We start from the raw sequence: 26,744 nt of genomic DNA, 5'->3' as shown, positions 1-26,744 counted from the left end.
GATGTCGACCTGGATTTGGCGTGGATAAATGCAGTCATAAATATTTTTGTGGCCATACATACCCCATTTTACAATCCTCACTATTAACTGCAACAACACTTCACACTGCCTTGGGAAAGCTGCCAACATAATCAAGGAGCATTTCTACCTCAGTCATTCCTTCTTCTCTCCGCTAATATTGTGCAGAAGATTTAGAAGCTTGAAAGTGCGCACCACCAGACTCATGGATAGCTTCCTGTATTCATGTTCTCAGGCTTCTGAATGGTCCTTCCATAAGCTAGGGTACAATCCTGATGTTCCAATGGAACTGTACCTTGTTTTATGGAAGAACCGTTAAAGGACATAGTACTTAATGACACAATACTGAGAACTATACTCTGCACTGTGTATCTTTCATTGGACTTTATCTTTAGTAATTGAGTTTGGCCTGATTGTAATCATGTATAGCATTATCTGCTGTGATTGGACAGCATGTAAACAAAGGCTTTTCACTGTATTTTGTTAAGGGTACAATAATAAACCAACACTTAAACCCGTAACATCCCATCCCATCATTCCGACCTTTCTGTCCTGGGCCTCCTCCATGGCCAGAGTGAGGACCACCGTAAATTGGAGGAGCAGCACCTCATATCCCGCTTGGGGAGTTTGCACCCCAGCGGTATGAACATTGACTTCTCTAATTTGAGATAGTTCCTACTTTCTCCTCCCCTTCTCAACTCTCCCTCAGCCCACTGGCTCCTCCTCTTCCTTTCTTCTTCCCACCCCCCACCCTCACATCAGTCTGAAGAAGGGTTTTGACCCGAAGCGTTGCCTATTTCCTTCGCTCCATAGATGCTGTCTCACCCGCTGAGTTGCTCCAGTATTTTCGTCTACCTTCGATTTTCCAGCATCTGCAGTTCCTTCTTAAACATCTCATCGTGTGACTTCTGGAACTTCTCATATATCTATCCACTGGTTCCACATCACCTATTCCTGCTCTACAGAGATGCTGCCTAATCTCAGTTACTCCAGGACTTTGAGTCTATCTGCAATGACTGTGCCAGGCTTGATGTGATCTAAGAGGCAATTCTATAACACATAGCAGGGCTTATACTTGGCTTATATTCATTATAAGTTAGGATGAGAGGGAATCTTATAAAAACATATCAAATTCTTAAGGTATTGGACAGGCTAGATGCAGAAAAATTGTTCCTGATGTTGGGGGAGTCCAGAACCAGGGATCACAGTTTAAGAATAAGGGTTAGGCCATTCAGGACTGAGATGAGGAAAAACGTTTTCACCCGAAGAGTTGTGAATCTGTGGAATGGTCTGCCACAGAAGGCAGTGGAGGCCAATTCACTGGATATATTCAAGAGAGATTTAGCTATAGATCTTAGGGCTAACGGAATCAAGGGATGTGTGGGGAAGAACATATGCTGGTTTAAATCGAAGATAGACACAAAATGCTGGAGAAACTCAGACAGCATCTCTGGCGAGAAGGGATAGATGATGATTCGGGTCAAGACCCTTTGTCAGAGATATGGGAAGCAAGCAGGAACAGGGTTTAAGAAGGAACTACAGATGCTGGAGAATCGAAGGTTACACAAAAAAGCTGGAGAAACTCAGCGGGTGCAGCAGCATCTATGGAGCGAAGGAAATAGGCAACGTTTCGGGCCGAAACCCTTCTTCAGACTGATCGGGGGCGGGGGTGGGCGGGGACAAGAAAGGAAAAAGGAGGAGGAGCCCGAAGGCTGGGGAATGGGAGGAGACAGCAGGGGGACTGAGGAAGGGGAGGAGACAGCAAGGACTAACAAAATTGGGAGAATTTGATGCTCATGCCCCCAGGATGCAGACTCCCCAAACGGAATATGAGGTGCTGATTTTAGATGATCAGCCATGATCATATTAAATGGTGGTGCTGGCTTGATGGGCCGAATGGCCTACACCTGCACCTATTTTCTATATTTCTATGTTTCTATGTTGCATCGCAGGGGAATTCTAGCACGTGGGGTCCCATCGCTCGGCTCCATAAGGAGTCCTATGCCAAGCATCTCTTGAACCTGTCAGTAAATCCCTCACTCACAGTGATTGCGTATCCGTCTGGGATTTTCTTCAGCTAGAATGGTTGAAGGCCAGTTGCTCCCTTCAGAACAAACAGCCACAAGCAGCATGATTAAGCCCGACCTCTATAGTTTTTACATTAAATCCATAAAAAAAGGTGACATTTATGTTATTTGTTCTGATAAGGACTGACATGAGGCAAAATCTACCAATGCACTATATATGGGTCTGTTTTGTGTACGTTGTGGTCAATGTCAAAATCTTTCCAGATGATGTATGCTTTTGCTTGGGTAAATGCTAGGGCTTGTCACAGAAAAAAAAAGACAGGTGCTAAAAACAGAAGAAAGGTTGTGTGGATGATGGATGAGCCTGCATTTAATGGTGACAGGGCCGAGATAATTTGCGCTTGTGTTTTTTTTTTTCAGGTTTGCCAAAGGTACAGTGATGCAAATGCCATACACTCTCCACATATGTGTGTTTCATATTCCTCACTCAGAATTCATGCTGCTTGCAATGTTTCAAAATTCTCTGGGCAGTACGGTTGCGCAGCGGTAGAGTTGCTGCCTCACAGTGCCAGAGACGCAGGTTCGATACTGACCTCCGGTGCTTGTCCGTCCGTAGTTTACACCTTCTCCCCGTAACCTGCGTGGGTTATTTCCGAGATCTTCAGTTTCCTCCCACACTCGTACTAGTTTGTAGGTTAATTGGGCTTGGTACAAATGTAATATTGTCACTAGTGTAGGGTAGTGTTAATGTGCGGGGATCGCTGGTCAGTGTGGACTCGGTGGGCTGAAGTGCCTGTTTCCGCACTGTATCTCTAAACTAAACTAAACTAAAAAGAATAAGAACAGAATTATTGTATGCCAGGAACCACACAGCGATACCCGATGGGCCAAATGGCTTAATTCTGCCCTTGTGACTCATTAACACAAACTCAAAAGCATGAGGTTGGTGGCCCTTGGACTATCTTTAATCAGACCTTACTGGCTTTCCCTTGCACTAAACATGATTCCCTTATCATGTATCTATACACTGTGGATGGCTCAATAGTAATCATGTGTTGTCTTTCCGCTGACTGGTTAGCACGCAACAAAAGCTTTTTACTGTACCTCGGTACATGTGTAATAAACTAAACTGAAACTGGAACAGAAATTTGTCTCATTTTCTGTGTAAACTCTGGGTAACGTTGGTACACACAGGACTTTGATAAGTTCGCAATTACAGTCTTGCGTGTTGTTCAGGTCTGGCCATTACAGAAAGGATGTGAAGGCTTTTGAGAGGGTGTAGAAGAAGTTTCACAGAACTCTACCTCCATTAGAGGGTATCATCTGTTGGGAAAACTTGGTTTGTTTTCTCTGAAACTTGCTGAAGGCAGGCAGTGGGAAGGTGGGTGTTGAAGGACTTAGGCTTCAAGGCTTCTGCGGCCTGAAGTGTCGTAAAAACAATATTAAATATCACCTTCCAATGGAAACTTATCTCTCCCAGGATTCCTTAATTGTTAATATACAGAATAGTGACTGCTTCACTTTTGTCAAGTGCCATTTAGTGCTCTCTGTGAACTTGGAGTGCTAAATTGGGCAACTTAGCACAAGTCTCTATTCCTAAAATGTTATCACGATCCAGGGAGAGCTAGCTAACAGACACATAATTTACTTAATAATAGACAAAGGCCAAAGGACATTTATTGTCACATACACCAATTGGTGTAGTGAAATGTGTCTTGCCATGCAGCACACCGATAAAGATAAGACACAACAATAAAGAATTTAACAATAAACATAAAAAACATCCCCCCACAATGGTTCCCATTATGAGGGAAGGCACAAAGTCCAGTCCCCATCCCCTTGTCCACCCATAGTCGGGCCTATTGAAGCCTCCGCAGTCGCCGCTACGGGGGCCGATGTTACAGGCCCTTCTTCACCGGGTGATGGTGCTCCGGCGTCAGGAGAACCCTCTCAGCAGCTCGGGGCGCCTGGAATGGCCGCTTCTTTGCGGGAGGCCGCGCCTTCCGAAGCCAACAGGCCACGCTGGATGGAGCTCCAATAGGGTACAGAGGGTGTGGATGAAAGGTTTTTCAGACTGGAAGCCTGTGTCAATTGGTGTGCCTCAGGGTTCAGTGCTAGGCCCGTTGCTGTTTGTCATCTCTATCCACGATTTAAATGAGAATGTTCAAGGCAGGATTAGTAAGTATGCAGATGACAATAAAGTTGGCGGTATATCGTAGACAGTGTAGCAGGTTATCAAAATTGCAGCAGGAACTTGATCAGCTGGGCAAGAATGTAAATGGAGTACAGGTGCACAACCTTTTATCCGACGATCCAAATAACGAAAACCTCCGAATAGCGACATTTTTTCGGTCCTTGAAGAAAGGTCCTTGAAAACGTTCACCGAGGGCGGCCCGCAGAGGTGACAGCGGAACCTCCGGTCGGTCCTCGAAGAAAGGGGAACTAAATCCCCATTCATAAAAGAGAAGATGAGGGTATATTGCGCGGGAGGGTTAATAATTGACAATATGCTGCGACCTGCCAGCTGCGTTAAAATGTTCCCACGGTAGACTCACGATACACAGTGTATCGTGAGTCTTGCATGGTAACTTTTTAACTCAGCGTGCAGGCAGCAGTAGATTGTCGCTCCCTTCAATTTCACCCCACCTACACCCCTCTGCTTCCCGGCCATGTGTGTGACCCCTTCCCTCCCCTCTCCAGCTCCCCGCTCATTGCACCGGCGCGGGGGCTTTGTACTGTCTTCACGTCGCGATGCTAGCAGCATAGTGCAGTCAACGGAGACGTCAGGACCAACGGAACACCGACCCCCAGGCCCACTGCAAGCACGGAGATCCCAGATCAGCAACTCCAGCCCAGCCCCGTTCCAACTCCAGAAGAACACGCTCCCCGTATGGGCAGAAGCTGATGGTGTGCAAGAAAAACGTCTTGTTCTTGGGTCGCGCAGCTCGGGCTGTGGGCGAACTGCCACTTGTCGCCATAGCGGCCCATCGGGGAGCGGATTCCTCTGGAGTTGGAGCGGGGTATTGTGCTGTTTGATCGCCCCCTACTATTCCAGGGACAGGGAGACAGGACGTTCACCGAGGGCGGCCCGCAGAGGTGACAGCGGAACCTCCGGTCGGTCCTCGAAGAAAGGGGAACTAAATCCCCATCCATAAAAGAGGTGAGGGTATATTGCGCGGGAGGGTTAATAACTGTCTGCCCGCTGAGTTAAAAGTTCCCACGGTAGACACGATACACAGTGTAGGCAGCAGCAGATTGTCGCTCCCTTCAGTTTCACCCCACCTACACCCCACTGCTCCCCGGCCATGTGTGTGACCCCATCCCTCCCCTCTCCAGCTCCCCGCTCATTGCACCGGTGCGGGGGCTTTGCACTGTCTTCAAGTCGGCGATGGCAGCAGTTCAGTGCAGTCACCGGAGACGTCAGGACCAATTGGACGTCGACCACCAGGCCCACCGCAAGCACGGAGATCCCAGAGACCCACAGCCAACAGCAGCCCAGCCCAGCCCCGCTCCAACTACAGGGGAACCTGGGTTGCGGATGACGGGGCGCAGCTCGGGGCGTCGTAGGGGCCCATCGGGGAGCGGGTTCCTGTTGGTCCTGACGTCTCCGGCCACCTGCTATCCTCCGGGAACTGTACCGCCCTTGCAGGAGAGTGGGGTTGTTTGCAGTTGCAGAGGGAGGGGGCAAGGGCGGTACAGTTCCCAGTCTCAGCTCCAGTCCAGGGGGGTGGCCGGAGACGTCAGGACCAACGGGACAGCGACCCCCAGGCCCACTGCAAGCACGGAGATCCCAGAGACCCACAGCCAGCAGCAACTCCAGCCCAGCCCCGCTCCAACTCCAGAGGAAAACGTAGGGGCAGAAGCTGATGGTGTGCAAGGTGTTCTTGGGGTGGCGCAGCTCGGGCTGTGGGCAAACTGCCACTTGTCGCCGTAGCGGCCCATCGGGGAGCGAATTCCTCTGGAGTTGGAGGGGGAGGGGAGTATTGTGCTGTTTGATCGCCCCCTGCTATCCCAGGGACAGGGAGACACAGCGGCTTTTTAGACTGGTGGGCAATCACTTCCAAAGTTCTGCCCACACAGTCAGTACACCTCTCCTACACTGCATTTCATACAAACATTTATTCTGCAAAAAAAAACCACATTGAAGACTCAAGCTCGCGACCGAGTAACTGCCGGGATCAAGGCGCAAACTCGCGACCTTGCGGATATGAGCAAAAAAATTTCCATTCCGAAGACCGACAAATTCTGAATTACGAAAAGTGTCTGGTCCCAAGGCTTTCGGATAAAAGGTTGTGCACCTGTATAAGTAAGTGTGAGGTTTGCATTTTGGCAAGTTAAACCATAATGAATGGTGGGGCAGCAGGGAATGTTGTAGAGCAGAGGTATCTAGGAATACAGCTACATAGTTCCCTGAAAATGGCATCATAGGTAGATAGAATGGCGAAGAAGCTCATTGGTATGCTGGCCTTCAGCCGTGAGTGAATTGAGTATAGAAGTTGGGACCTGATGTTAAAGGGCCTGTCCCACTGACACGACTTTTCAGCGACTGTCTTCGACATTCAAGTTCGAGGGCACTCACCTGAAAAACCTCGAGCTGGATTGACCGTCAGCGATGAAACCGTGAGCCGGATCGACCGTCTGCACATGCACACACACACACACACACACACACACAAACACATCGCAAAGGCGGTGGCCAGGGAAAGCGGGGGAGCACTGTCTGATATTCACACTCGCGATGAACAGGAAGGTAAAAGACGGCTGGCACTGTTCGGTAAGTCCTTTTGAGAGAGCGGAGGGGGGGGGGGGGGGGGGGGAGGGAAGGAGAGAGAGGGGGAGAGAAGGGGAGAGAAGGGGAGAGAAGGGGAGAGAAGGGGAGAGAAGGAGTGGAGACTTTTAAGAAGCCAGACAACGTTTAATAAAGTTTAGCGGGCATTTAACATTACCGCTGGGTTTACTCACCTTTTTTTGTCTCAACGAGCTTTACCTTCGACTACCTTTGATTAAATTCGATTGACTGACTACCTACAAATAACATTATGACCTACTATGACCTAGCTCGACTAAACCCACGAGTACAAAAATATAGATTTTTTCCATGGTGACCTTTTTTTACTCGCGGGCATTTTTCAGCATGCCGCGACCTAGCTGAGGCCTCGATACGCGGGGACTACTCTCGAGCATGATGGAGAGTTACAAAGACCTCCGTGTCGACCATGCTGCGAGTATAAGTTGAGGGGAAACTCGTCTGAACTCGCGAATTAGGTCGCCGCAGTGGGACAGTCCCTTAAGGGGGTGTGGGGGGGGGAGGGGGTGCAGCTGTAGAGTTGCAGCAAATGCAGCGCCGGAGACCCGAGTTTGATCCCGACTACAGGTGCTGTCTGTACGGAGTTTGTACGTTCTCCCCATGACCTGTGTGGGTTTTCACCGAGATTTTCAGTTTCCTTCCACACACCAAAGACATACAGGTATGTAGGATAATTGGCTTGGAAAATACAAAAATTGTCCCTAGTGGGTGTAGGATAGTATTAATACGCGGAGAATCGCTGGTCGGCTCCGATACGCTGGGCCGAAGGGCCTCTTTCCGCGTTGTATCTCTAAACTAAACTAGTATAATACATTGGTGATGCCGCACTTGAAGTATTGTGTTCAGCTATGGTCACCCTGCTACAGGAAAGATGCTATTAAACTAGAAAGAGTTCAGGGAAGATTTATGAGAATGTTTCCAGGATTCAAGGCCCTAAACCGTAGGGAAAGATTGGGCAGGCCAGGATTTTATTCCTTGGAGCCCAAGAGTTGATTATGCTGAGGTCTGACCTTATCGAGTTGTATAAAATCATGAGGTGAATAGATAGGACAAATGCACAGATAGGGGAATCAAGAACAAGAGGGTATCAATTCAGGGTGAGAGGTGAAAGACTGAATAGGAAACTGAGGGGCAAAGTCTTCACAAGAGGGTTGCACCTATATTCTGAATGCATTGCCAGAGGAAGTCATTGAAGTAGGTACATTAACAACATTTAAAAAGGATTTGGACAGATACATGGACAGGGAAGGTTCAGAGGGATATTGTCCAGGCACTGATAAAATAAGTGAATTGGATGGGTATCTTGGTTGATGTACAAGTTGGATAACAGGGCCTGTAAACGTTCCTGGAATTCTGTCTATGTTGAGTCTAAGGACAGGCACATCACACAGATTTTCCAGCACCCTTGGTTCCAGCGCTTTTTTGGATATCCATTTTGCAGAACCCACCGAGGTTACAGCCTCTGAAGGGAGTTGAACAGTACTGGAACGGTGTTCCTAGGCTGCCGAGAGGGGCCGCAAAGATGGCCTCGGATATCGGGTACGGGAAATGGATCTGCCGGCTCTGGCTGAGCCGGAGTTCCACAGCCTCGGATGCAGGGGGAACATTCAACTCACCGATGGGCACAGAAGTCCCAACGAGCTGCCTCACCCGACTGAGGTGCCACTAGAGCGTGGGGAATATTCAAGTTTCCGTAAAATCGGTTGAGCAGTTGACCTGTCATCAACTGCTCAAACGTTTGTTTAGATTCAAACTTTGGAGGCAGGTTCAGTGGATATTTTTAAAGCAGAGATAGATAGATTCTTGATTAGCACCGGCGTCAGAGGTTATTGGAAGAAGGCAGGAGAATGGGGTTAGGAGGGAACGATAGATCAGCCATGGTTGAATGGCGGAGTAGACTTGATGGGCCGAATGGCCTAAATCTACTTAAGACCTTATGATTCATGTGGATCCTAGGCCAGATGAGGAGGCCAATCTCAATCTCAATCGGTGGGTCGAATTTTCCCCTTGTGGCCTGGTCTCTGGAACTCAGGCCCAGCCAGAGCCAGCAGGTCCATTCCCACAGCCAACGTCCAAGACTGACTTTACGGGCTGGTATCTCGGCCCCTCAGCAGCCTAGGCGGATTGTTCCAGTACGGTTCAAGGCAGAACTGCTGATTTGCTTAGGCGTTAATTAAACTCAGGCTGCAACCATCCAATAAATAAATGATGACTGGTGTTTTGCTCAGCTCTGCTGGAGCCAAGGGCAACCACTCACTTCAAGTGCTGCTGCCATTGACATTAATGGCTGGCGTTTAGAATCGCTGAGCCAGCAGAAAGCCTCTGGAAAGAACAGCACACCTGCAACCTCCTGTTGGTTCTCCCCTTCGCAGTAATTGAAGCTGTGAATCCTCTTAAAAAACAGCCAATTCCAACAGACACCCACAATTATCGTGGACACTGTGTGTTATCTGGATAATGTCCTGATTAACACTCTGTGAGAAGATTTTGCATTTAATTCCTCAAAGTACCAGAACATTTGTTTAATCAGAATTATAAAAGGGAACCAAGAATTGCTGAAGCAGTATTAATGACACTTATGCTATTTCACAAGAGCATCCAGCACTGCAAATATCACTAATATCAATGATGCATGAGAATTTTGCAGGTGCTTCTTACAAAAGCAGTAGAAATATATAGCTCACAGCACTGTAACAATTCTGTTTAGTTTAGTTTAGTTTAGTTTAGTTTAGTTTAGTTTAGTTTAGTTTTTAGTTTAGTTTAGTTTAGTTTAGTTTAGTTTAGTTTATTTAGTTTAGTTTAGTTTAGTTTAGTTTAGTTTAGTTTAGAGATGCAGCGTGGAAACAGGGCCTTCGCCTACCAAGTCATGCCGACCGATGATCACCCGTACACTAACACTATCCTACACACTAGGGACAATTTTACTGAAGCCAATTAACCTACAAATCTGTGCATCTTTGGAACGCAGGAACTATTGAATCCCCCACCTTGGGTAAAAGACTGTTATTTACCCTATATATTCCCTTTATGATTTTATACATATCTATAAGACCACTCCTCAGCCTCCCATGCTCCAAGGAATAAAGTCCTAGCCTGTCCAACCTCTCACCAGGTTCTTTAGTGTCATGTTTACCCAAGTACAGTGAATCCTTTTTTTTCGCAAATAGTTCAAATCATACTATACATTACGTGCAATCATGTGTAAAAAGAAAGTGATCATGCTGGTTTATACCGAAGATATGTGCAAAATGCTGGAGTAACTCAGCGGGTCAGGCAGCATCTCTGGAGAAAAGGAAAAATTGATGTTTCAGGTTGAGACCCTTCATCAGACCTATTCCTTTTCTCCAGAGATGTTGCCTGAGCCACTGAGTTACTCCAGCATTTTGTGTCTATCTTACGTACAAGCATACTAAGTATAAGCGTGAAAGAGAGCAGACCACTCTGAGTCAGTACACAGGAGTCACCATCTTGTACCCTCTTGTCAAGTGGGACAAATGTTTTTGAAATGTTAAGCATCTGAACTTGGCCACACTCTAAAGACTCACAGATGCTGCATGACTTGCTGAGTTCTTCCACCAAAGATAGGCACAACATTTTCGAGTAACTCAACGGGTCAGGCAGCATCTCTGGTGAAAAGGGATAGGTGACATTTCAGGTCGAGAACCTTCTTCAGACCCAGTTCTTTCAGCAGTTTGTTTGTTCCTCCAGGTTCCAATATCTGCAGTCTCTTGTGTCAGCATTTTATTTTATGTTGAAGTATCATTATAAGTTTATATAATAAATTATAACTGATAAATTGTACGAAACAGCAGTTAATTGATTTTTCACTCTAAGTTATATATTTTGGCATTCCACAGATTGATGATGGGAAGCTATTGGAGATGATTTTTAGTTTATTGAATTTTTTTATTATTATATTTTATATGTGTGTATTGCATTTACTGGGTTGTTAAGATGCAGCAAATAAAAATTTCACTGTTCTGTTGTCGGTACATATGACAATTAAATACTTGACTCATGGATAGGATTTGCTTGCATTTGGATGGGAATGGCGGAAATTGAGAACAGTCAGCATGGCTTTGTACTGGGCAAGTCATGCCTTGCAATTGGTTTTGTTTCTTGAATAGGTGACAATAGTGGTTGATGTCGGTAAGGCAGTGGACGTTGTAAGTAGAAACACGGAACTGCAGATGCTGTTTTTTACATTTAAAAAGACACAGTACCGGAGTAATACAGCGGGTCAGACAGCACCCATGGGGAAATGTGGATAAATGTGAGGCTATCCACTTTAGTGGCAAAAACAGGAAAGTAGACTATTAACTGAATGGTGGCCGATTAGGAAAAGGGGAGATGCAACGAGACTTGGGTGTCATGGTACACCAGTCATTGCAAGTAGGCATGCAGGTGCAGCAGGCAGCGAAGAAAGCGAATGGTATGTTAGCATTCATAGCAAAATGATTTAAGTATAGGAGCAGGGAGGTTCTACTGCAGTTGTACAGGGTCTTGGTGAGACCACACCTGGAGTATTGCGTACAGTTTTAGTCTCCTAATCTGAAGAAGGACATTCTTGCCATAGAGGGAGTAGAGAGAAGGTTCACCAGACTGATTCCTGGGATGTCAGGACTTTCATATGAAGAAAGACTGGATAGACTTGGCTTGTACACGCTAGAATTTAGAAGATTGAGGGGGGATCTTATAGAAACTTTCAAAATTCTTAAGGGGTTGGACAGGCTAGATGCAGGAAGATTGTTCCCGATGTTGGGGAAGTCCAGAACAAGGGGTCACAGTTCAAGGATAAAGGGGAAATCTTTGAGGACTGAGATGAGAAAAACACCTTTTACACAGAGAGTGGTGAATCTCTGGAATTCTCTGCCACATAATGTAGTTGAGGCCAGTTCATTGGCTATATTTAACAGGGAGTTAGATGTGGCCCTTGTGGCTAAGGGGATCAGGGGGTGTGGGGAGAAAGCAGGTTCAGGATACTGAGTTGGATGATCAGCCATGATCATATTGAATGGCGGTGCAGGCTCGAAGGGATGAATGGCCTACTCCTGCACCTATTTTCTATGTTTCTGTTTCTATGATGATGGATAGGTGGTGTTTTGGGTTAGTTTGGCCTTGGTCCTGACCCGAATCAACACGTATCCACATTCTCCGGGGATGCTGCCTGACTTGCTACGTTACCACAGGACTTTGTGGACTTTAGTAAGACTTGCCAATGGTTAGGAAGGAACTGCAGATGCTGGTTTAAACCAAAGATAGACACAAAATGCTGGAGTAACTCAGCGGGACAGGCAGCATTGATAATATTGGTCAAATAAAAGATGTCCCAAAATGGAGACTCTCCGTATTTGCAAAGCCTGCTTGGCCTCTTTCTGAGGAAGTTGCAAGCTGTGAGCCATGGCTCCAAGGAGTCTGGACCCTAGATGGAAGTTGAGGATAAGGTGAGGTCCAGATGTCCTTCCTTTTGTTAATATGTATGGGGATTTTGCAGAAGAGCTGAGGAGATTTGCAAATGCATGATTAGGATTGGTCATAAGATGGGGTGTTGTAAAGTATTGTTAACTATGTTGCAGAGTGTTTGTGATGTTATCTTGCGATTGGTTAAAGTGTGGAGACTTGTTCACATTGTTTGTCCTACCCGGTGAAATGTTTATTTACTTTGGTTAACTGTACCTTGTGATTGGGTTAGGGAACTGTCAACAACTGTATACTATGGTCGATATTGTGATTGGGTTAGGGAACTGGCAATAAGTATATAATATGATCGATATCTGTGATTGGCTTGTAGGGGCTGCCCCCCCCCCCCCATATAGTTTTGTGCCACAGGTCCAATGCCCTATAAAAGAGAGAGCACCACCTGGATCAGAGCCGAACTTCTGGGAGAGCACTTGGGACTTGCGTTCTGGCGTCGGACCCGACTTCGGAGCTGTGGTCGGCGTTCCGGCGGCGGCAGCCCAACTTTGGAGGCTCAGCCGCGGGCCCAATGGATGACATTGTCGGGAGCTCACAGGTCACAGGTTGGTGACCAGTTTTTCCGGAGCTCCCGCAACACCAGCTTCGTCCGCTGGACTGGAGGGCGGCAGCTTCGGCAGCTTCGACAACCCCAGGCCGCGGAGTTTGAACCGGCCCGTTCGCGGAGCACAGCTGAGCCACGGGACTTACTTACCATCACCCGGTGGGGTCACAACATCGGAGGCCTGGATCGCCTCAGCGCAGAGGGAGAACAAGGAGGGAAGAGGCAGAGACTTTAAGACTATTGCCTTCCATCACAGTGAGGAGGTGCCTGGTGAACTCACTGTGGTGGATGTTAAATTTGTGTTTATTGTGTGATTTTGTTATTTTTATTATATGTATGACTGCAAGGCAACGAAATTCGTTTAGACCGAACGGTCTGAATGACAATAAAGGATACTTTGACTTTTGTTTGACTTTTGACTATGCTGGCTTGTTGGAGATCCACTCTTTGGGAAATCTCTACCACGGCATATAAAGAATGTAAATTCAATTAAATTAGTTTATATGTGGAATAAAAATGACAAGCCTAAAATGATAAATTCCAACTGATTCAGCCAAAATAAACCTTATGTCTCAGTCTGGTCAAGCTGACATGTGATTCCAGATTAACAGAAATGATGAAAACAAAGTTTTCTATCTCCCAGTTCAAACAGTTGCCCAGATCTCGGCAATCTCCAGATACATCCTCCAATTAAAAGGGTATAGTTTACAGATGGAAAGTTTAAAGGAGATGTGTGGGGTGGCACAGTGGCACAGCGGGTCAGCATAGAGGCGCAGCAGTAGAGTTGCTGCTCAGGACCCTGGTTCGATCCTGACCTCGGGTGCTGTTTGTATGGAGTTTGTCTGTCATCCCTGTGACCATGTGTCCAGATTCTCCAGTTTCCACCCACATTCCAAAGACGTGCAGGTTTGTAAGCTTATATATGGGTGGTCGGTGGTTGGCCGAAGGGTCTATTTCCATGTTATGTCTCTAAACTAAACAAAAAAACTAACTGTCCTTGTTCATCTCCTCTTATTTACATCTCCTCCAGATAAATCCTCCAAAAGAGGAAATAGTTTAATGCCATGGAGCGAATGTTTACAGGAGATGTGAGGGGCAGTTTAGTTAACATAGAGAGTGGTGGGTCCTGAAATATGCTGCCAGGGATAGTGGTGGAAGCAGAGAAGAACTGTGGTGTTTAAGAGGCTTTTAGATAGGTACATGAATATGTCAGCAATGGAGGGAGCTGGATCATGTGCAAGCAGAAGAAATTAGTTTAATTTGGCTCCACAGATACATTCCACTATCTGCACGGCACAAATCAGGAATAGGATGGAGTTATGGCCTTTGTTCCCATCATCTGCCTAGCCAACCCTCCCCTGCCTGTGTCTACCGATTACCTGCAAAGTTTTGTCCTGCCTCTCCCCTCTCCCAGGTTTCTTGCCACCCCCAACCCCCCCCCCCCCCCTTCCCCCCCCCCCCCCCCTCCCCCGACCCGGAACTTTACCTATTCCCCCCCCCTGATCCACTGATAATCACTGAAGAAGGGTCCCGACCCGGAACTTTACCTATTCATATTCTCCAGAGATGCTGCCTGATCCACTGAGTTACCCCAGTGCTTTGTGTCCTTTTGTGTAAACCAGGATTTGTAGTTCTTTTATTCTGTTATAGGATGGAGGATTCTCTACATACTTGGGTTTTACCAGCACCATATAATGCTGGTGGTCTTTATCCCAAACATTCATTCTCTTCTTACAAGGTTAATTCCCGGGATGGCGGGACTGTCATATGCTGAGAGAATGGAGCAGCTGGGCTTGTACACTCTGAAGGATGAGAGGGGATCTTATTGAAACATATAAGATTGTTAAGGGCTTGGACACACTAGAGGCAGGAATCATATTCCCGATGTTGGCGTAGTCCAGAACCAGGGGCCACAGTTTAAGAATAAGGAGTAAGCCGTTTAGAACGGAGACGAGGAAACACTTTTTCTCACAGAGAGTGGTGAGTCTGTGGAATTCTCTGCCTCAGAGGGCGGTGGAGGCAGGTTCTCTGGATGCTTTCAAGAGAGAGCTAGATAAGGCTCTTAAAAATAGCGGAGTCAGGGGATCTGGGGAGAAGGCAGGAACGGGGTACTGATTGGGGATGATCAGCCATGATCACATTGAATAGCGGTGCTGGCTCGAAGGGCCAAATGGCCGACTCCTGCACCTATTGTCTATTGTCTATTGTCTTCACTATCACTGCCTTGTGACTGCAGAGTGCCCCATCCTCAAAGTGATGGAGGATTTTGCAAGAGCTTCTACGAAAAGGTCTCCCACACCCATAAGAAGCTTGAGGGCAGTTGATACATAGTATTGCCATCAAGAGGCCCTCCAGGTGATTGACCATCCTGACCTGGAAGTATTTTTGTTACTTCCCCATTGATCTTCTGGCTCCTGCAACTCCCCACCCAACAATGCATCAGGACCACCTGCTATAGTGCAAGGAAATGCCAGCTGTGTTGAACTGTTCTAAGTTATAGAAACATAGAAACATAGAAATTAGGTGCAGGAGTAGGCCATTCGGCCCTTCGAGCTTGCACCGCCATTCAATATGATCATGGCTGATCATCCAACTCAGTATCCCGTTCCTGCCTTCTCTCCATACCCTCTGATCCCCTTAGCCACAAGGGCCACATCTAACTCCCTCTTAAATATAGCCAATGAACTGGCCTCAACTACCCTCTGTGGCAGAGAGTTCCAGAGATTCACCACTCTCTGTGTGAAAAATGTTTTTCTCATCTCGGTTTTAAAGGATTTCCCCCTTATCCTTAAGCTGTGACCCCTTGTCCTGAACTTCCCCAACATCGGGAACAATCTTCCTGCATCTAGCCTGTCCAACCCCTTAAGAATTTTGTACGTTATGGATTGTATAATGATGGTCTGTAAAGGTAGAAAGAAGATAAAAGCTTTTCATGTTTTGGGGCAGTGTGAAGAAGGATTGTAGAAACATAAAACTACGGGTTATTTGGTTTATACCAAAGATAGACACAAAGTGTTGGAGTAACTCAAAGGGTCAGGCAGCATCTTTGGATAAATAGAATGGGTGACGTTTTGGGTCGGGAGTCTGAAGAAAAGTCGCAACCCGAAAAGTCACTCATCCTTTTTCTCCAGAGATGCTGCTTGACCGGCTGAGCTACTCCAGCATGTTGTGTCTATCTGAAGAAGGATCATGTGTGAGTCAACATTATTTGAAAGTCATCAATGGGATCAATAAGCAATTCAAGGAAATCTCAATTTGCCCAAGGTGAGATGCAATTCCACATTCCCCCGATGTTGGGCGAGTCCAGAACCAGGGGCCACAGTTTAAGAATAAGGGGTAAGCCATTTAAAACGGAGATAAGGAAAAACACTTTCACACAGTGTTGTGAGTCTGTGGAATTCTCTGCCTCAGAAGGTGGTGGAGGTCAGTTCTCTAGATGCTTTCAAGAGATATTTAGATACAGATAGCTCTTAAAGATCAGGGGATATGGGGAGAAGGCTTGTGGATGATCAGCCATGATTACATTGAATGGCGGTGCTGGCTCGAAGGGCCAAATGGCCTACTCCTGCTCCTATTTTCTATTGTCTCTTGTCTATATACAGGATGGAGGTGGAGCTGCTCACAGGATGGTACAAATCCCACAACCTCATTCTCAACATGGGAAAAACTAAGGAGATGGTGGTTGACTTCAGGAGGGCGGGAACAAAACACCATACACCTCTGCACATCGATGGAGCTGATGTGGAAAGGGTCAGCAGCGTGAAGTTCCTAGGACTCCACCTGTCAGATGACCTGACGTCCACGACCAACACCACAGCACTGGTCAAGCGAGCCCAGCAGCGACTATACCCTCTCCGAAGACTACGGAAAGCAGGTCTCCCCACTACACACGTAGAAACTTTTTATAGTAAGTAAGTAAGTAAGTAATATTTATTTATATAGCACTTTTAAATCAAAATCACTACAGAGATTGATTAAATTAAAGTAAAGCACTTTTAAATCAAAATCACTTTGAACCAAAGTGCTTTACAGAGATTGATTAAATTAATTGAATAGATTAAATGTCCATAAATCCATATAAAATAAAAAAGAAAAAAGACACAGAACAGTACACTATAGAAATTAACAAGAAACATCCCCCCACAGCAGAATTCACTGTGAGGGAAGGCACTAAAAATATCCAGTTCTCCTCCTCGTAGTCCACCCGAGGTCGGGGTCTATATGTGGCCTCCTCAGCCAGCCCGGTGATTTCAGGCCCTCTTGCCGTGAAGCTGGATCATCGGCGTCGGGTGAACATTCTTCAGCAGCTTGGACTGAAGCGGCCGCTTCCTCCCCGGAGACTGCATTGTCCAAAGTTCTCGGGGCGCGCCGGTTGGACCTCCGACTCTGGCGATCTCAGATCCCAGGCTCCGCGGTGTTTTAAATCCAGCCGCAGCTCAATGATGTTGGAGTCGGCGGGCACAGTGCCCCGGAGCTTACCGCATGGCGAACCGGCAAGGCATCGCCCGCTCCGTATTGGTGTCCCAGCGTTGCACCGCTGGCGAAGCTGTAGTCCCGGCAGGAAACGCCGCTCCAGCGCTGCTCCAGCTCGATGGTAGGCTGCACAAAGAGGACAAAGATGCGGTTCGGAGGAAAACCGCATCTCCGACCAGGTAGGACTGGGATTAAAATATTTTCCCCCTTCCCCTCCTCCCACCCCCCCACATAAAAGATTAGACCTCCAAATTAAAATTATACAGTAAAAATGGTGAAAAGACGGACTGCAGGCAGGCTACCATATACAAACTGCGCAGCCTGCACATCCGCTATCTTGAGGGAAGGGGGACAATATAGGGGGACAATCGAGAGCACATTAACCTACGGCATCACTTCCTGGTTCGGGAGCTGCAAGGCGTACGAATGGCACCAACTGGACAGGATTGTGAAGACCGCCAGCAGGATTATTGGTGCTCCACTCCCTTTCCTGCTGGACATATACAGGAAGAAATGTATCAGCAGAGCCATCTCCATCATCAAAGACCCTTACCACCCATCGCATCACATATTCTCCATCCTGCCATCTGGGAAGAGGTACGGGAGCATTAGCTGCAAAACCAGCAGGATGCTTTTCAGCTTCTTCCCGCAGGCTATAAGACTGATAAACGGACTTTTCCCCCTGCCAAAGTATCGCGCACCAACCATCAACCTGGACACACTGCAGCAGAGCCACTGTCGTGCCGCTGCCGATCGGAACGCCTGTTGATGTTTAGTAGAAAGTAGAGTGTTTCATTTGTTCATGATGATATATGTATTTTTAACTCTATTTATTTTTTACTGCTCACTGAATGGACACTGGTTGAGCAACGTTTTTTTTGTTTTCTCTGGGTATGTGAGTACTCAGGAAAATGGCAATATAGATATAATTGATACTTGATATATAACAGCAGAGGTGACTTGCATAAATAGTTGTAAGGGGTGTGTGAATGCTGTGGAGGGGAGCAAGGCTTTGAAGAACACAAGCAGAGCAGGAATAAACTTGCGTGGAGCATAAACTCCGGAAAGGGCCAGCCTGTTTTGGAACAGTGAGTGGACATGTTTTGGAACAGTGAGTGGACATGCTCCACACAGCGTATGTTTTACTGCTTAAGAACCTTGCCTGGAACAAAGTAATAGAGAAAACAATCTTGTTATACCACTAACATCCTATGAGCCTGCCGGGGAAGAAAGACCAAGTAACTATTTATTCAGCTGCTGATGTGCAGGCAAATGCTGTAGTGCAGTACATGGCATAGCATTACACATCAGGATTTTTTATTACCTTCTAATATAACGACCCATTGGTTACAGTGACTATTAGGACTTCTGTCCCAATTAATCACTGTTTCAATATTGAAAGGCTACATTATTAAGAAGGTAGTTAAAGCATGGAAAGTGTCTGAAGAAGGGCCTCGACCCGAAACGTTACCTATTCCTTTCCTCCAGAGATAGAAACATAGAAACATAGAAATTAGGTGCAGGAGTAGGCCATTCGGCCCTTCGAGCCTGCACCGCCATTCAATATGATCATGGGTGATCATCCAACTCAGTATCCCGTACCTGCCTTCTCTCCATACCCCTTGATCCCCTTAGCCACAAGGGCCACATCTAACTCCCTCTTAAATATAGCCAATGAACTGGCCTCAACTACCCTCTGTGGCAGAGAGATGCCGTCTTACCTGTTGAGTAACTGCAGCTTTTTGTGACTATCTACGGAAAGAGGGATTGGTTATTGGACAGGAAACAAAGGTTTGCATTTACAGGGTGTTGCTTGAATCGAGCATATTTTAGAACTCGGTTATACTATGGGCCAACAATGGACATGTGCAGAATTTTATTTTTTGGGGGGGGATTTGGCCATTTTGGGAATTATTAATGAAACCGTGGAAAGTATGGCAAATGATCAGGAGGTCTGTCAAAGTATTTAAAGAAACATGGAATGGTTAGCAGATGGTTGTAAAATTTCGAGAAAAAAAAACTCCCCTGAAACAATGATACTAGCCAAGAAACAATAATAAATGGCATACTGTATATTTCATGCTGTACACATTTTGGATATTAACCCTATAATGTGCAGTCAATATCTACAGGTGATTTCAGGTAAATGGAATCATAAATTCTAGGAGCAGAATGAGCCCATCCGGCCCACGGACTCGGTGGGCTGAAGGTGCAATGTTTCCACGCTGCCTATAAACGGACTAAACTGACTGGGCAACTTTGCTCTGTTGCAGGATCAAGTATATTAAGAAGGGTCAGATATGAGAGAATGACAAAGATGGAGAGGATTGTTGGAAACTGTAAGATATTCTCTGAATCTGCAGAAGGTAGACTGCTGAAGATAGCTTCTCTCGGAAATATAGATGCTCCCCGACCTATGTGAGGGTTAAGTCCCCAAGACACTTCCATAAATTCCATAAATTTATTATCTAAATGGTGGCCGATTGGGAAAGGGGGAGATGCAGCGAGACCTGGGTGTCATGGTACAACAGTCATTGAAGGTAGGCATGCAGGTGCAGCAGGCAGTAAAGAAAGCGAATGGTATGTTAGCTTTCATTGCAAAAGGATTTGAGTATAGGAGCAGGGAGGTTCTACTGCAGTTGTACAGGGTCTTGGTGAGACCACACCTGGACTATTGCGTACAGTTTTGTCTCCAAATCTGAGGAACGACATTATTGCCATAGAGGGAGTGCAGAGACGGTTCACCAGACTGATTCCTGGGATGTCAGGACTGTCTTATGAAGAAAGACTGGATAGACTTGGTTTATACTGTCTAGAATTTAGAAGATTGAGAGGGGATCTTATAGAAACTTACAAAATTCTTAAGGGGTTGGACAGGCTAGATGCAGGAAGATTGTTCCCGATGTTAGGGAAGTCCAGGACAAGGGGTCACAGCTTAAGGATAAGGGGGAAATCCTTTAAAACCGAGATGAGAAGAACTTTTTTCACACAGAGAGTGGTGAATCTCTGGAACTCTCTGCCACAGAGGGTAGTTGAGGCCAGTTCATTGGCTATATTTAAGAGGGAGTTAGATGTGGCCCTTGTGGCTAAGGGGATCAGGGGGGTATGGAGAGAAGGCAGGTACGGGATACTGAGTTGGATGATCAGCCATGATCATATTGAATGGCGGTGCAGGCTCGAAGGGCCGAATGGCCTACTCCTGCACCTAATTTCTATGTTTCTATGTTTCTAAATCAGATGTTATGCAAGGTGGAAGGGAAATGCTACTGCGCATGTGTAAATTGATGAATCATAGAAACATAAAAACATAGAAAATAGATGCAGCAGTAGGCGATTCGGCCCCTCGAGCCTGCACCGCCATTCAATATGATCATGGCTGATCATCCAACTCAGTATCCTGTACCTGCCCTCTCTCCATACCCCCTGATCCCTTTAGCCGCAAGGGCCACATCTAACTCCCTCTTAAATATAGCTGAGAGTACTGTATACTGTATAATCGTACTGTATAGAACCAGTGGGTGATTATGTAGGAGCTCTGACGCAGAATCCATGTGGGGGTTCCGACATGGAGATCATTTTTTTCACTATACTGATACTTTTATTCCGAAAATAAACATACAGTATTATCATGATCAAAGGCTGCCTATATTGACAGTTTACAAACAAACGCTCATCAGATTAATATATCGCCAACTTTATCAACAATACACTCGACCTCCCGCGGAGAACAGCGTTCATGGGAGCTCTGTCACGGAGACCATGTGGGAGCTCCAACATGGAGACCATGGGGGGGAGCTCCAACATGGAGACCATGGGGGGGAGCTCTGACACGGAGGCCATGGGGAGAGCTCCAACATGGAGACCATGTGGGAGCTCCAACATGGAGACCACGGGGAGAGCTCCAACATGGAGACCATGTGGGAGCTCCAACATGGAGACCATGTGGGAGCTCCAACATGGAGACCACGTGGGAGCTCCAACATGGAGACCATGGGGGAGAGCTCCAACATGGAGACCACGTGGGAGCTCCAACATGGAGACCACGGGGGGAGCTCCAACATGGAGACCATGGGGGAGAGCTCCAACATGGAGACCATGTGGGAGCTCCAACATGGAGACCATGGGGGAGAGCTCCAACATGGAGACCATGGGGGGGAGCTCCAACATGGAGACCATGTGGGAGAGCTCCAACATGAAGACCATGTGGGAGAGCTCCAACATGAAGACCATGGGGGGAGCTCCAACATGGAGACCATATGGGAGCTCCAACATGGAGACCATGGGGGGGAGCTCTGACATGGGACCACGTGGGGGAGCTCTGACACGGAGGCCCCGGGGGGAGCTCCAACATGGAGCTCCAACATGGAGACCATCCATGAGAATAACTGATGGGCTTGTGGAAACGGTAACATGTGCAGTGACACACTGCTACCGAGACGCACGACTCGTAAATAAAGTAGCGGGTTTGAAGAATTGCTTACTTAAGTGCGAGTTTACATAAGTCGCCTATTACATAAGGCGGGGTGTGCCTGTGTTACGATATTTGCAATGAGTGTGTTCTCTCGGAAGGTGCAGGGTAAGGAGTTGACATCACCCGCCATACAAAACAATCAGCTGCTTCCCAACAAACTACACCAAACTTTTGGAAACTTTGAATCGCACGACCACGGAGCCCCACATAGATTTTTATTTTACCCAGCCTGAGGCAAGCGTTTAGCGATGTCTTCATCTCTGCGATAGTGACACATTACCATAAGCACCAGCCAACATACAAAATTATATAAAAAGAGAATTGTTGCCCAATTACATCAGCACCGGTCTAAAGCAACAGTATCATGAACGATCAGGGGTTTAGAAACCAGCCCACAGAACACATCGTTTCCACCAAAATTACACCTGCAGGCAAAATAAAACACACGCTATAAAGCTGTTGGAATCTGCTTGTATTATCTCTCACTTAATGGGTAGAGCAGTAAATCCTTGTTGGATTTCCAAATGAAAGAGGTTGTAACAATTTGTTTTATCTCACTCTCAATTTACCTCGGTTGTAGTTCAAGACTGTCAGAGTTATATCTCCTCAATATACTTCAGCAAAACCGTTGCAAGCAGTAAAAAAACAAATCAGAGCACAAAGTCAGTTGGAAAACTGCAAAGACGTTATTATGGCTGCAGAAATAAAGCTGGCAGCTTGTTTTTGCAAGGTTACAATTTTCATTTGCAGCAAGATTTACCTTAAATCGCTTCAATGTCATTTTTAATCTGAGGTATTAGGAAAAGTCTTTTGTGCAAATGGAATTAACTTCCTTTTTAACATCGTTGCTGCTGACATGGTGTAAAGATTATTTTGTTGAAATACATAACACCTCTGTCACTGCTGAGTCTGAGCTCTCATTTGCACTGCTAATGGAAAGCCTCTTTTCTGGAATCACAAGTGTAATCCAGAAAATATTATGCAAGATGGTGTATTGGGAGAATTTGGGACAGTTTCACGTTGAGATTTCTTTAAATAAGAGGTAAGGGAGAAAATAACATGTGGCCTACCTATCAATTTCCATATCTCTCTAGCTGTGGGTATATCGTGAGAGTGACTCAAAGATGGCTAATGGAGAAATACTGATTCCAAAGTCAAAAAAGGATAGGCCATGGAAAAAAAAAAGACCAGTCAATCTGATATCAACAAATGTGTATGTACGAAATTGTATGTGTCTGTGTGTGCAGATTTATGTGTATTTGTGTGTATTTGTCTGTGTGTGTGCAGGTTTATGTGTGTGTGTGTTCACGTTTATGTGTGTTTGTGTGTGTGTGTGTTTATGTGTATTTGTGTGTATTTGTCTGTGTGTGTGCAGGTTTATGTGTGTGTGTGTGTGTGTGTGTGTGTGTGCTTGTGTGTGTTTGTGTGTGTGTGTTTATGTGTGTTTGTGTGTGTGTGTGTTTATGTGTATTTGTGTGTATTTGTCTGTGTGTGTGTGGGTTTATGTGTGTGTGTGTGTGTTCACGTTTATGTGTGTTTGTGTGTGTGTGTTTATGTGTGTTTCTGAGCGCATGTGCACGTTTATGTGTTTGTGGGTGTGCAAATCTGTGTGTGTGCAAATCTGTGTGTGCATCTGTAAATGTGTGCGAGTGTGCAAGTATTTGCGTGTGTGCACGTGTGCGTATATGTGTATGGTGTGGGGAGGCTTATTGGAAAAAAATAAAAAATGCACCAATATTTCATGTGTTGTCATCGTGTTTCTTTTTTAAATGGAAAATTATGTCCAACTCTCTTTTTAGAGGAGTTAATATAAAGGAGTTGATGAGAGAAATACAATTAGTATTGGATATTACCAAGATAATTGACAAAGCTTCACACAGTAGACTGAGCAAAGAAACGATCGTAAAGGAAGTTGTAAAACTAGATTTAAAAGCAGTTCACTAGGGAATAGTTTGCAGCTGTTTTAGTGACTGGCATTGCATGTATGGTGTTCAAACATATTCACTCCCATCTCTCTTAATTTTCTTGGTTTAATAATTTAGACTTAAATATAATAGGCACAGTTAAGAAATATTTTTTTTAAAACAAAGAATGATGGAAAATGCCAGACAACATCCATGGACCACAACATATAGTTAATGTTTCATAAGCTCATAAGGTCATAAGTGACAGGAGCAGAATTAGGCCATTTGGCCCATCCTTTACGAGGATGTTGCCAGGACTAGAGGGAGAAGTTGAGTAGGCTGGGTCTCTATTATAGAGGTGAACTTATACATCTGATCTTATAGAGGTGAACAAAATCATGAGAGGAATAGATCGGGTAGATGCACAGAGTCTCTTGCCCAGAGTAGGGGTATGGAGGACCAGAGGACATAGGTTCAAGGTGGAGGAAATGATTTAGTAGGATAACATTTTCACACAGAGGGTGGTGAGTGTATGGAACAAGCTGCTAGAGGAGATAGTTGAGGCTGGAACTATCCTATCGTCTAAGAAGCAGTTGGACAGGTACATGGATGTTACAGGTTTGGAGGGATATGGAGCAGGCGCAGGCAGGTGGGAAAAGTATAGTTGGGACATGTTGGCCGGTATGGGCAAGTTGGGCCAAAGGGCCTGTTTCCACACTGTATCACTCTATGACTCTATGACTCTATAAGTCTACTCCGTCATGCAATCATCCTGACCCCATTCCCCTGCCTTCTCCCCATAACCCATGACACCCGTACTAATCAAGAATCCATCTATCTCTGCCTTAAAGAGTTTCAGGTCAATAGCTTTCAGTGAAATCTAGTGTGATGAGTGGGTTTTATTTTAATTTTAGATTTACAGCACTTGCAGTGTTGGTGTTTAATAACAGATTTGTGAATAATATGAGTTTTGGGCCAGATTTGGGTTATTTATCATTAAATACTCTTTTCCGGAAACCACCAGACTCATTGAAGGCAGTGGTGAATTTCATTCTCAATGGCTTGCTTTGCTGAGAGGTGGCTTCCGAACTCCAAGCGATCGCAACAAGGGGCAACACGGTGGCGCAGCGGTCGAGTTGCTGCCTTACAGCGCCGGAGACCCGGGTTCGATCCTGACTCCGGGTGTTTGTCTGTACAGAGTTTGTATGTTCTCTCCATGACCTGCATGGATTCTCTCCAAGATCTTCGGTTTCCTCCCACACTCCAAAGACGTACAGGTTTGGCGGTTAATTGGCTTGGTGTCATTGTAAATTGTCCCTAGTGTGTGTAGGATAATGTTAGTGGCCGATGTGGACTCAGTTGGCAGAAGGGCCTGTTTCCGCTCTGTACCTCCAAACCAAACTAAACTAAACTAAATGCACTATACCGTCAAACAATGTGCATTTTCATCACTGGCAGCGGATCTTGTTCATATTTGGGGTCTACAGGTGGCTCAGGCCACAAATGTTGCACTAGGTCATAGATGAAAAGCAAAGGCCTGCTTCAGAATCAATCAAGTGGGGTCTAGCATCACCTGGATTGCTGCTGTACAGTCCAAGGCATCCCTCACCTTCCAGGTTCTGCTTTCAGCAGTGTCATTGGTATTGTCTCCAAAACCTCAGTCCACAACTCCTTCCCAGACAATGGCTGCCAAGCCCCTGTTAAGCATCTGTTTCATTCCAGATTCCCAATTGTGAGTCTAATCCCAGATCTCCCCCTTCCTATTCCCCACCAACCTCACAACAGCATTTCATATTTCGCTTGGGCATCTCACAGCCCAGTGGTATGACTATTGATTTCTCTAACTTCAAGTAACCCCGGCATTCCCTCTTTCTCTATCTCTCCCCCACCCAAGACGCACCAGCTTCTCGTTATCACCCAACAGCTAGCAATCGCCTATTTTCTTTATCATCATTACTTGTTTACATATCTTCCATTCATTGTTCTTTATCTCTCTACATCATCGTCTATATCTCTCATTTCCCTTTTCCCTAACTAGTCTCAAGAAGGAACTCGCCCCGAAACATCACCCATTCTTTTTCTCCAAAGATGCTGCCTGACCCACTGAGTTACTCCAGCTTTTTGTGCCTATCTTCAGTTTAGAGCAGCATCTGCAGTTCCTTCCTACTCACTCTCATTAACCATGTACATCCCAAGACCCGGAGATTGTTGACTGAAATCTGGCACCATCTACTTCCGCTTCCACCAATCCCTAATTATCTCACTACAGTCCCAACGTTACATGATAAGGTTGTCAACGGATATAGATCCGTGATAGAAATAAACAGAGAAAAGACAGATGGAGTTTAATCTGAAGAAGTGTTAAGTATTGAACTTTGGAAAGTCGAGTGTCAGGGGCAAGTATACAGCTAATGGCAAGACCCTTAACAGCATTGATTCACAGAGGGTTCAAGAGTTCAAGATGTGTATGGATCTAATGCAGGCTGAGGAGATTACTTCAACTTGGAACCATGTTTCTTATAGAAACTAACAAAATTCTTAAGGGGTTGGACAGGCTAGATGCAGGAAGATTGTTCCCGATGTTGGGGAAGTCTAGAACAAGGGGTCACAGTTTAAGGATAAGGGGGAAATCTTTTAGGACCGAGATAAGAAAAACATTTTTCACACAGAGAGTGGTGAATCTCTGGAATTCTCTGCCACAGAAGGTAGTTGAGGCCAGTTCATTGGCTATATTTAAGAGGGAGTTAGATGTGGCCCTTGTGGCTAAAGGAATCAGTGGGTATGGAGAGAAGGCAGGTACAGGATACTGAGTTGGATGATCAGCCATGATCATATTGAATGGCGGTGCAGGCTCGAAGGGCCGAATGGGCTACTCCTACACCTGTTTTCTATGTTTCTATGTTTGGCATGGACATTGCGGACCAAGGGGCCTGCTCCTGTGCTGTACTGGTTTATGGTTATAACAGTTCAATGTCATTCTGTGGGAGTGCTTCACTCTTTTGCAGGTGCCTGCCTGAATTAAAGT

Source organism: Leucoraja erinacea, chromosome 9, assembly GCF_028641065.1.
Source record: "Leucoraja erinacea ecotype New England chromosome 9, Leri_hhj_1, whole genome shotgun sequence".
NCBI lineage: Eukaryota > Metazoa > Chordata > Chondrichthyes > Rajiformes > Rajidae > Leucoraja > Leucoraja erinaceus.
The sequence above is the reverse complement of the archived record's forward strand: the minus strand, read 5'-3'. Positions refer to the sequence as shown.